Here is a 9965-nt window from a genome sequence, read left to right on the forward strand (position 1 = left end):
TTGTGGGGTTGTTAACTTCACATCTGATATTAGAGCTTGGAGTTTACAGGGTAGACAGCTGGAAGGAAAAGATGACTTCAAAGTACAGGAGAGAAAGGACAAGCGTGATCCACAAGCAAGGCCTGAAACACACCAGGATGAACTGAAAACTGTATTAGTTCTCACTGCCTCTATTCTGCATGGCATGGATATACTGCAGGAGAAACTTGCCCTTGGCCATGGAACTAAACACACACCAGGCCTTGGAATTGCAAAAGCTGAGGGAGCTTTGGGGGGGAGATGGAGCTGTGGCAGACCAACAAGGTGAGCTAGCAGGTAAGTGACAGTATACGCAAACTGTAAAAAACAATGGCCAGGACTCATTTTTGTCCTTCAAATCAGCACAAGAATATCTCTTGTGGCCTGCCCTAACTGGAAACAGGTAGCAGAGAGAATTCTGGGAAGTGTAGTTCAGCCCGTTGACACATTACAAAACCACACAGGAGCTCTTGGTGCCACAGAACTTTTCAGCAGTGCTAATTAACAGTTAGTAAAAGAAGTGGCAGCCCTGGTTCGTGTGGCTCAGGTGATTGGAGATTCATCGGGTAACTGAAAGGTTGTGGGTTCGATTCCAGGTCAGGGCACAAACCTAGCTTGTGGGTTTGGTCTCCGGTCCAGGCCGTACACCATGTCTGGTCAGGCACGCACCATCTCTGGTCCCAGGATGTACAGGAGACACCAGTCAATGTTTCTCTCTCACATCAATGTTTCTCTCACTCCCTTCCTCTGTCTCTTCTTCTCTCGCTAAAAAGCAATGAAACAATGTTCTTGGGTGAGGATAAAAAAATAATTAATTAAAATAAATAAATAAATAAATAAATAAGTAAATAAATGGAGTGGCAGTGGGAAACCATCAGGATCAGAACTGTTCCTGTGATGGGGCCTTCCACCCCTGTGAAATCTACAGCAGGCAGGCACTTGGCGATACATTTGTACTGAACATGCATAACTGGCCACATGGAAACAGGATACAGTCCAGCTTGGTTCTTGAATATCTTTCATCTCAAACGATTCAGTTCCCGATGAAGTTATTCATGGAAAAAATGTCTTGGTTGTCCATAGAAATGAAGATCACATGGGGGGTTAGCAACAGGGGAGTGGGAGAAGGAGAAGGGGAGAGAAGGTACAGAAAATAAGTAGCATAGACGGTAGGTAGAAAATAGATGGGGGGGGAGGGCAAGAATAGTATTGGAAATATAGAATCTAAAGAACTTGAGACACGTGTTCATGAACTAAAGGGGGGACAATGGTGGGGGAGGGGTGTGCAGGGTGGAGGGGAATGGAGGAGGGGAAATAGAACAAATGTAATGGCATAATCAATAAAAAAAAGTTTAAAAAATGTCTTGGTTGTCAAACAAAACTTCAGTTTTCAACCCAACAACCCCTTCGTGCTGATACCCGTATGATCGGTCTCACATCTCTGAGGGAGCAAACAAAAAAGGCAATGGGGGAGCATGAATAGGATTTGGTTTTTGAACAAATAACTTCCCAAAGAGCCTTCCAGAAAGAACTAAGTTTGAGAAGTGAGGTTCCAGTGCACTCACGTTCTGGATAAAGACATTTAGCATCCAGCGCAGCAGCTTCCCTAGACACAGGGGAGGGGCACCACAGGGATGGAGCTCCTCCGCTTGGGTTTTTCAGCGTTTCATTATCCTTCCCATGAGCCCTGGGATTCCGGTTTACTGCAATTGATATCAACTTGACTTCTGACTGAAAACAAAAGTACAACAGCAACCTGGGGGGTAATGAGGAAATCAAGTGCAACATACCTTCTGTGTTTATGGGAAAAGCCAGGCTTCGAAAAGGCTTCTCCTTTGAGGATAATAAGAAAGAAAGAGAACTAACATAAAGAATATGAAAAGATACTGAAAAATAAAAAATGAAGAAAATAGTCTTGAGTGAGAAGAACATACTTAAAAAATATTTTGTAAGGCCAGAACATTTGATTATTGTTCTAAAAAAAACTTTTAAACTTATTCTGTGAAGTAAAAGATGATATAAAGTAGCAGACCAAAAAAAAGCATACTGAGATGGAAAGGAAGCTGATTGAGAGGTAGGGAAAAATACATAGGAACTGGGATGATTTAAGAAAAGACATCATTAAACAATGAAATGGATGGTATATATTAAATCTGTATTAAAAGCAAAGGCTTCTGGCCAAGACGGAGGTGTAAGTCAATACGTTTAGCATCCTCACACAGCCAAAAGAAAGATAACAACCAATTTAAAAACATAAAACAACCAGAACTGGCCCTGGCTGGTGTAGCTCAGTGGATTGAGCACAGGCCTGCGAACCAAAGGATCAAGGTTCAATTCCCAGTCAGGGTACATGCCTGGGTTGCAGGCCAGTTCCCAGCAGGGGACACACGAGAGGCAACCATACATTGATATTTCTCTCCCTCTCTCCTTCCCTTCCCATCTAAAGATAAATAAATAAAATCTTTTAAAAAACAACAACCAGAACCGCCAGAAAATTGAACTGTGTGGAAGTCTTACAACCAAGGAGTTAAAGAAGAAACATTCACCTGGACTGGTAGGAGGGGCAAAAATGGGCAGCCAGGGCAGAGAGGACACATGGTGAGAAAGCGGCTGGTGGACTGGGCAGTCCCACATTTGCCTGCAGATTAAAAACCAAGAGGAACAACTGGGGAGTGAGTAAGCCCAGCCCAGGACTGACCACACAACCCAGGATTCCAGCACCAGGAAAATAAAGCCTCATAACCTCTGGCTGTAAAAACCTGTGGGGGTTGTGGCGGTGGAAGAAACTTCCGGTCTCTCAGGAGAGTGTGTTTGAGGGGCCCTCAGGGTCCTAGAATGTACACAAGCCCAGCTACTTGGTAATCAGCACCAGGGCAGCAATTGGAAGGGCGCCAGTTGCTTGTGGGAAGAAGGGGAAGTTACTGAAAGTGGGTGAGAGCCCAGCAAGCAGCATTGCTCCCTCTCTGACCCCTCCCCCACATACAGTGCCACAACAGAAGTGGATTGCCCCAACCTGGTGAATACCGAACGCTCTGCCCCTTACAACATGACAGTGTGCTGACAGACTGAGGAGAAAAAGAAATATGGCCCAAATGAAAGAACAGATCAAAACTCCAGGAAAAGAACTGAGTGGTGAGGAGATAGCTAACCTATCAGATGCAGAGTTTAAAACGCTGGTCATCAGGATGCTCAGAGAAATGATTGAGTACAGCCACAAAAAAAGCAAAAAGTGAAGGCTATATAATATGAAATATACAAAAAATATACAGGGAACCAAGAAGGAAAGGAAGTCAACAATTTGCAACGAAAGGAAGAAGTAAACATTCAACTGAAACAGAAAGAAGAAACAAGGATTTTGAAAAATGAGGAGAGGCTTAGGAACCTCTGGGACAATTTTAGATGTTGCAACATCCAAATCATAGGGGTGTCAGAAGGAAAAGAACAAGAGCAAGAAATTCAAAAGTTATTTGAACAAATAATGAAGAAAAACTTCCCCAAACTGGCAAATGAAATAGCTTTTCAGGAAGTCCAGGAAGCTCAGAGAGTCCCAAAGAAGTTGGATGTAAGAAGAAACACACCAATACACATCATAATTAAAACACACATCAAAGATTAAAGATAAAGAGAGAATCTTAAAAGCAGCAAGAGAAAAGGAGACAGTTACCTACAAAGGAGCTCTCATACAACTGTCAGCTGATTTCTCAAAAGAAACTGCAGGCAAGAAGGGGCTGGAAAGAAGTATTCAAAGAGATGAAAAGCAAGGACCTACAACCTGGATTACTCTATCCAGCAAAGCTACCATTTAGAATGGAAGGGCAGATAAAGTGCTTCCCAGACAAGGTAAAGCTAAAGGAGTTCATCAACACCAAGACATTATTACATGAATTGTTAAAGGGACTTATCTAAGAAAAAGAAGATCAAATCTACAAACAGGAAGATGGCAACAAATTCACAACTGTCGACAACTGAATCTAAGAAAACACACTAAGCAAACAACAAGAATGGGAACAGAAACAGCAAGAACAGGAACAGAATCTTAGATATGGAGATCATCTGGAAGTTTATCAGCTGGGTGGGAGAGCAGGGAGAATGAGGGAAAAGGTGTAGGAATTAAGAAGCATGAATTGGTAGGTACAAAATAGACAGGGGGAGGTTAAGAATAGTATAGAAAATGGAGAAGCCAAAGAACTTGTATGTACAACCCATGGACATGAACTAAGGGGGGTATTGCTAGAGGGAACGGGGGTACTGGCTGGAGGTGGGGGCAAAAGGGGGGGAAATGGGACAACTGTAATAGCACAATCAATAAAACATACTTAAAATATAACAAGCATCCCCAAAGTATTCCTCCCAATCTTTGTGCACCACATGTGAATCGGAACCACCTGCCCCACTGCCACCCGCTCCGTGCCGCACCTTGTCTGTGCCGCACCTTGTCTGTGCCGCACCTTGTCTGTGTGCCTCTCTGCCTGTCTCCCTGTCTCCGCCCCTTCTACCCACCTGCATGAACGTAGCTTCTTTAAGTCCTTGGTTGTTGGACTTCTGTGCAACTCGATTTTCTGATGGTTCTGGGTGTACTTGTTTTGAGGTCTAGTTGTAATTCTTTCTGTGGTTGTGCAAGGAGGTGAAGTGTGTTTACCCATGCCTTCGTCTTGACCAGAAGTCATGACATTGCCTTTCAGGCAAAAAATATTTGGCAGGCATTAGGTGTTGTTGTTGCTGTTATGTATAGTTATCTCCATTTATCCTATTCTGATACTGATTCGGATAAATCTCTTCTTTGTATCTCAGCTTCTTCTGAATGACTGGGAAAATCCCACTAGAATTTAATAAATATTATGTGCAATTCTTAAGGGACTTTAGATCATTTGGGAAATAAATTGAAACCAGTCCATTCACATTACTTATTTTGAACTTACGGTTTTGCATTTCCTCTGCATGAGGGTTTATTGTTCTTGTTTCCTACATAATCCAGTCCAGTGGCACAGATTCTAATGGCCTCATCACATCCTAGATTCGATAGAGTTAAGCGTTAGTGAGTTTATTTTTACAGCCACAAACCCTGCTAGTTTGAATGAATGACAGTCTTTCCTCAAATAATATCCCTAAGTTCAAAAGCTCATTTCATTCACTGATCTTTTTATTTTTTGTAACATTATTTAAATTTAACAAATTGCTGCATGTGATTTATTTTGAATTTAATTACAGAGCCAAAATGCCACATATAATTATGGATGTGAGTAGCAGTAATTCTTTACCCTGATGGCTTTGCGAAAGGCTGTAAAATGTAGCGGAGTCTTTATACACCATCTCCTGTGAGCCTTCTCTCTGTGCCATTGAATCGTGCTGACAAATAAAGTATCAGAATAGCAACTAATAAGAGGTCATGCTTTTGTGCTGAGCCCACCCCTCGCTCCTCATTCATACTGATGTTAATGGGATGCCATTTAACACAGCCCAGGAAAATTCATAAAATCAGACTGCTTGGGAGGGATTTTTGATCAAAGATAGGCAAATCACAGCACTTCAGGAGCTAGTTTAAAATAAGTTATATGACATAGTTCCCTTTGTTATGAGTTAAAGATCTAAAGGGCATTTATATATTCTTGGGGAAAAGATTCAGTAACATTGAACAGAGCAGGCAAATATGAAGAAAACAGTGACCTCACTGATGATAACACCAGTTTTAATTCTATACCATACAACTAGTGGGTTCCAAAATGGAGCTGCAGCCCTGGCTGGGGTCACTCAGTTGGTTGGGCATTGCCCAACAAGGTGAAAGTTTGCTGGTTTGATTCCAGATCAGGGCACATAACTAGGTTGCAGGTTTGATACCCAGCTGGGGAGTGGATGAGAAGCAACCAATCAATGTTTCTCTCTCACATCAACATTTCTATCCCTCTCTTCTTTCTCCCTCCCATCCCCTCTCTCTCTCTCTCTTAAAAAAAAAAAAGGAACTGCAGGTCCTAACTGTTCTCTGAGATTTAGGATGGGCAAGAGGTTTTCTGGGTTTCTTCACTGAATGAGAGGTCTGGTGTCATCTTAACAATAGACACATGGGGATTAGTTTACTGACTATGAGGCCTTGGGCAGGTTACTTAACTTCCCTGAGTCTCAGTTCCTCTATTTATATTTTAGTGATAATAATGCCCCATAGAACTGTTGTTTGGATTAACTGAATATGCACAGTGCCTGGTCCACAGTGGTGGACCATAATGTCAATTGCTATTCATTTACATGTAGCTTTCTTCTGTTTTTTTTTCCCACCTCAGTTCTTGCAGCCGGGTAAAGAATATATGTTTCGGGACTGCTTATGTAGTCTAAGTTTTTACATTGGCAGCAACTTTGTCCCAGTGGCTGTGAACCCTGGGGGACTCTGGCTCCGCTGCCTCAGCGGGCGCACTCAGCAGCCGTGTTTGTTCCGGCTACTATTACAAATGATTCACAGACTGGGTGGCGTGAACAACAAACATGTATTTCTCACCATTCTGGAGGCTGGAAAGTCCTAGGTGGACGTGCTGAGAGATCCATTTTCTGGTGAGGCTTCGTTGGCCGATAGTCATCTTTGTATTGTATCTTCACTTGGTGGAGAATTTAGAGAGAAGAAGCAAACTTTATGTGACTCTTCTTATAAAGGCACTAATCCTTTCCATGAGGGCCCCACCTGCGTGGCCGAACTCCCTCCCAAGGCCCCACCTGTGAATACACTGCATGAGGGATTAGGGTTCAACACATGGTTTGGGGACGACATAAACGTTCAGTTCACAGCAGCAGCCCTCGTTGGGGCCAGCTCCCTTCTCTACCCTGGCTCACATGTTTTTCATAAAACAAGTGGAAGGTCATAAGAGCTTAAGTAAACTTTTTAAACATAAGGGCATGTTTAAAATTTGTTAGTCAAATTTGCCAATTTAAGGGAAATAGGGAAGCCCCGGTCAGGTGGTCCTGCTGGTCGGGGTGTCACCCCATGCACCAAAATGCTGTGGGCCTGATTTTTGTGCAGGGTGCACACCCAGGGGGCAGGTCCCATTCCCTACCAGGGTGCAAACAGGAGGCAACTGACTGATGTTTCTTTCCTACATTTCTCTTTCTCTACACCCTCCTCTCACTCTAAAATCAATAAACATATCCTTGGGTGAGGGTAAAATTTTTTTAAATTTTAAAGAAAGTAGGGAAGATTTCATGAACTAAATAATAATTGTATACCTTGTCTTTGTGTCTCTGTCCATATTTTTCAAGCATTTAATGGATTTTTAAAGAAAATCTGGGATATTCTCAGTTCTAAATTGACAGGATACATTTTAGAAATCTACTCCAGAAGGTGAAATAGAAAGTTACAAAAGGGAAGAAGAAAGGAAAGACAAGAAGGGAGGGGGCTGGAATTAAATGTACATGTTCAACATGGACCCATTGATTTTATTTTCTTATTTTTAAACTATAGTAAATTGATTAGGGCAGCATTGGTTAATAAAATTATGTAGGTTTTAGGTGTACAATTCTATGACACATCATCTGTGCACTGTACTGTGTGTTCGCCACCCCAAGTCAGTCCATCGCCATTCACCCCCCTTACCCTCTCCTACCTCCCCGCCCATCGCTTTCCATCTGGTAATGACCATACTGTGGTCTGTGTCTATGAGGCGTTTTTTTAGCTTCATCCCTTCCCCGTTTTCACCCAGCCCTGCAACCCCTTCCCCTCTGGCAGCTGTCAGTCTGTTCTCTGAGAATGTTTCAATTTTTTCATTAGTTTATTTTGATCGTCAGATTTTGCATATGAGTGAAATCATATGGTACTTGTCTCTTCATTGATTTTATTTTTAAACTACTGTATTGAGAGAAATTTTCCACACCATAAACGTTTTCCATAGAAACGTTTACACATGGAATGTGTAATTCCATGGTTTTAGTATACCCACTGAGTTGTGTGGCCACCTCAACACTCTAATTTTAGGACATTTCATCAGCTTGAAAAGAAAGCTTATGAACATTAATAGCCACTCTCCATGCCTCATCTCCAGCCCTAACCAATCTACTTTCTGACTCTGTATATTTGCCTATTCTGCACATACAGTATGTGGTCTTCTGTGCCTGGATTCTTTTATTTACCATAATGTTTTTTTAGACTTGACTATGTTGGGTCATATATCAGTTCTTCATTCCTTCCATTGACATTTTAAAGATTTTACTTATTTATTTTTAGAGACATGAGAAGGGAGAGAGAGAAAGAGAGGGAGAGAAACATCAGTAAGAGAGAGAAACGTGGACTGGTTGCCTCTCGCACGTCACCAACTGGCGGCCTGGCCTGCACCCCAGGCACGTGCCCTGACCAGGGATCCAAGTGCCGAGCACTCTTTCAGTTCGGAGGCTGGAGCTCAACCCACTGAGCCACACCCTTCAGTGCCTTTCCATTGATACTTTAAAGAATATTTTATAATTTTATTTTAGTTTTGAAGCAAAAATGTCTGATTTTAAGCCTCTGGTGATAAATATAAGACATGAGGTATACTGCATTTTGCTGTGTATAACGTGCTCCCATGTGCACTGCGTGCTCACCTTTTTGGCCCAAACTTTCAGGAAAAAAAATCTTATATTTTAAATTTTCAATTCAATTATTTACTTATTTTTATTTAGAAACAAAGCAGAGTATCATATTCCAGGGTATTATTTTGCATATGAGTATCATTATTGTTTTCTAGAGTTACACTTTCAACATATAAGCATAAATGAAAGAATTAAAAGCATTTATCTAGATACAGATTTAGTAGTACACATGTAGAATGTGCATCCATATTTTCCCCCCAAAATTGGGCAAAAAAAGTGTACATTACACACAGCAGAATATGGTAATTACTTATAAAATAACAACTCATAAAATTTGCACACACTAGTGTATTTAAATCAAGTCATAGTGACTTTAATAAAAATGAGGAAAGAGTTTCAAACAGACAGTAGAACTGACCTTTAAAAGTTAAATAAGGTTGCTTGGTACTAACAGTAGTTGAGAAAAAATGCCCTGGATAGAGGAATTAGAGAAGATAGAGCACAGAGAGTCTTTTCTTGGACAATTAACACAGAGCTTGAGGTAATGAAGGCCTCCTGTGGATGCTGAATCTTGGTGCTGAAAGTTTCCACGGACTCTTGGAAGAAATGTGATGAATCAATAATTAATATAAGATGTAGCTACAATCTACCCAAGGGATAACAGTGAGTGAAATTTGCTAAGGGGACAATTCCATCTTCCATGTTTTAAATAGACTTCACTTTTTACAGCAGTTTTAGGTTCACAGCAAAATTGAGGGGAAGGTACAGAGATTTCCCATAACCCCCTGTCCCTACACAGTCATAGCCTTCCTCATCATCAGCACCACCCAAGACTTGTATATTTATAATAAATGATGAACCTACAATGATGTGGTGTCACCCGGAATCCACAGTTTATATTAGCCTTCCCTCTTGTACATTCTATGGATCTGGGCAAATTAATAGTGACATGTACTATAGTATCAGGGAAAGAAGTTTCACGACCCTGAAAATTCTCTGAGCTCTGCTTATTCAGCCCTTCCTTGCACCCCACTAACCTCTGGCAACCACTGATCTGTTTATCTTCACAGATTTGCTTTTTCCCAGAATGTTATATAGTTGAAATCATACAGCATGTAGCCTTCTCATATATATACAGCAATATGTATATAAGTTTTCTCCATCTCTTCTCATGGCTTAATAGGTCATTTATTTCTGTTGTTGAATAACATTTCAATGTATGGAGATACCACAGTTGACTTATCCACTCACCTAGTGAAGGACATCTTGGTTACCCCCAAGTTTTGGCAATTATGATGTGCAGATTTTTTGTGTAGTATAAGTTTTCATCTCCTTTGGGTGAATACCAAAGAGCTCAATTTCTGGAGCAATATGGCAAGGAGACTGTTTGGTTTTGTGATGTTTTATCT

This window comes from Artibeus jamaicensis, unplaced genomic scaffold, assembly GCF_021234435.1.
Source record: "Artibeus jamaicensis isolate MK-2021 breed Jamaican fruit bat unplaced genomic scaffold, CSHL_Jam_final contig_760, whole genome shotgun sequence".
NCBI classification, from domain to species: Eukaryota; Metazoa; Chordata; class Mammalia; order Chiroptera; family Phyllostomidae; genus Artibeus; species Artibeus jamaicensis.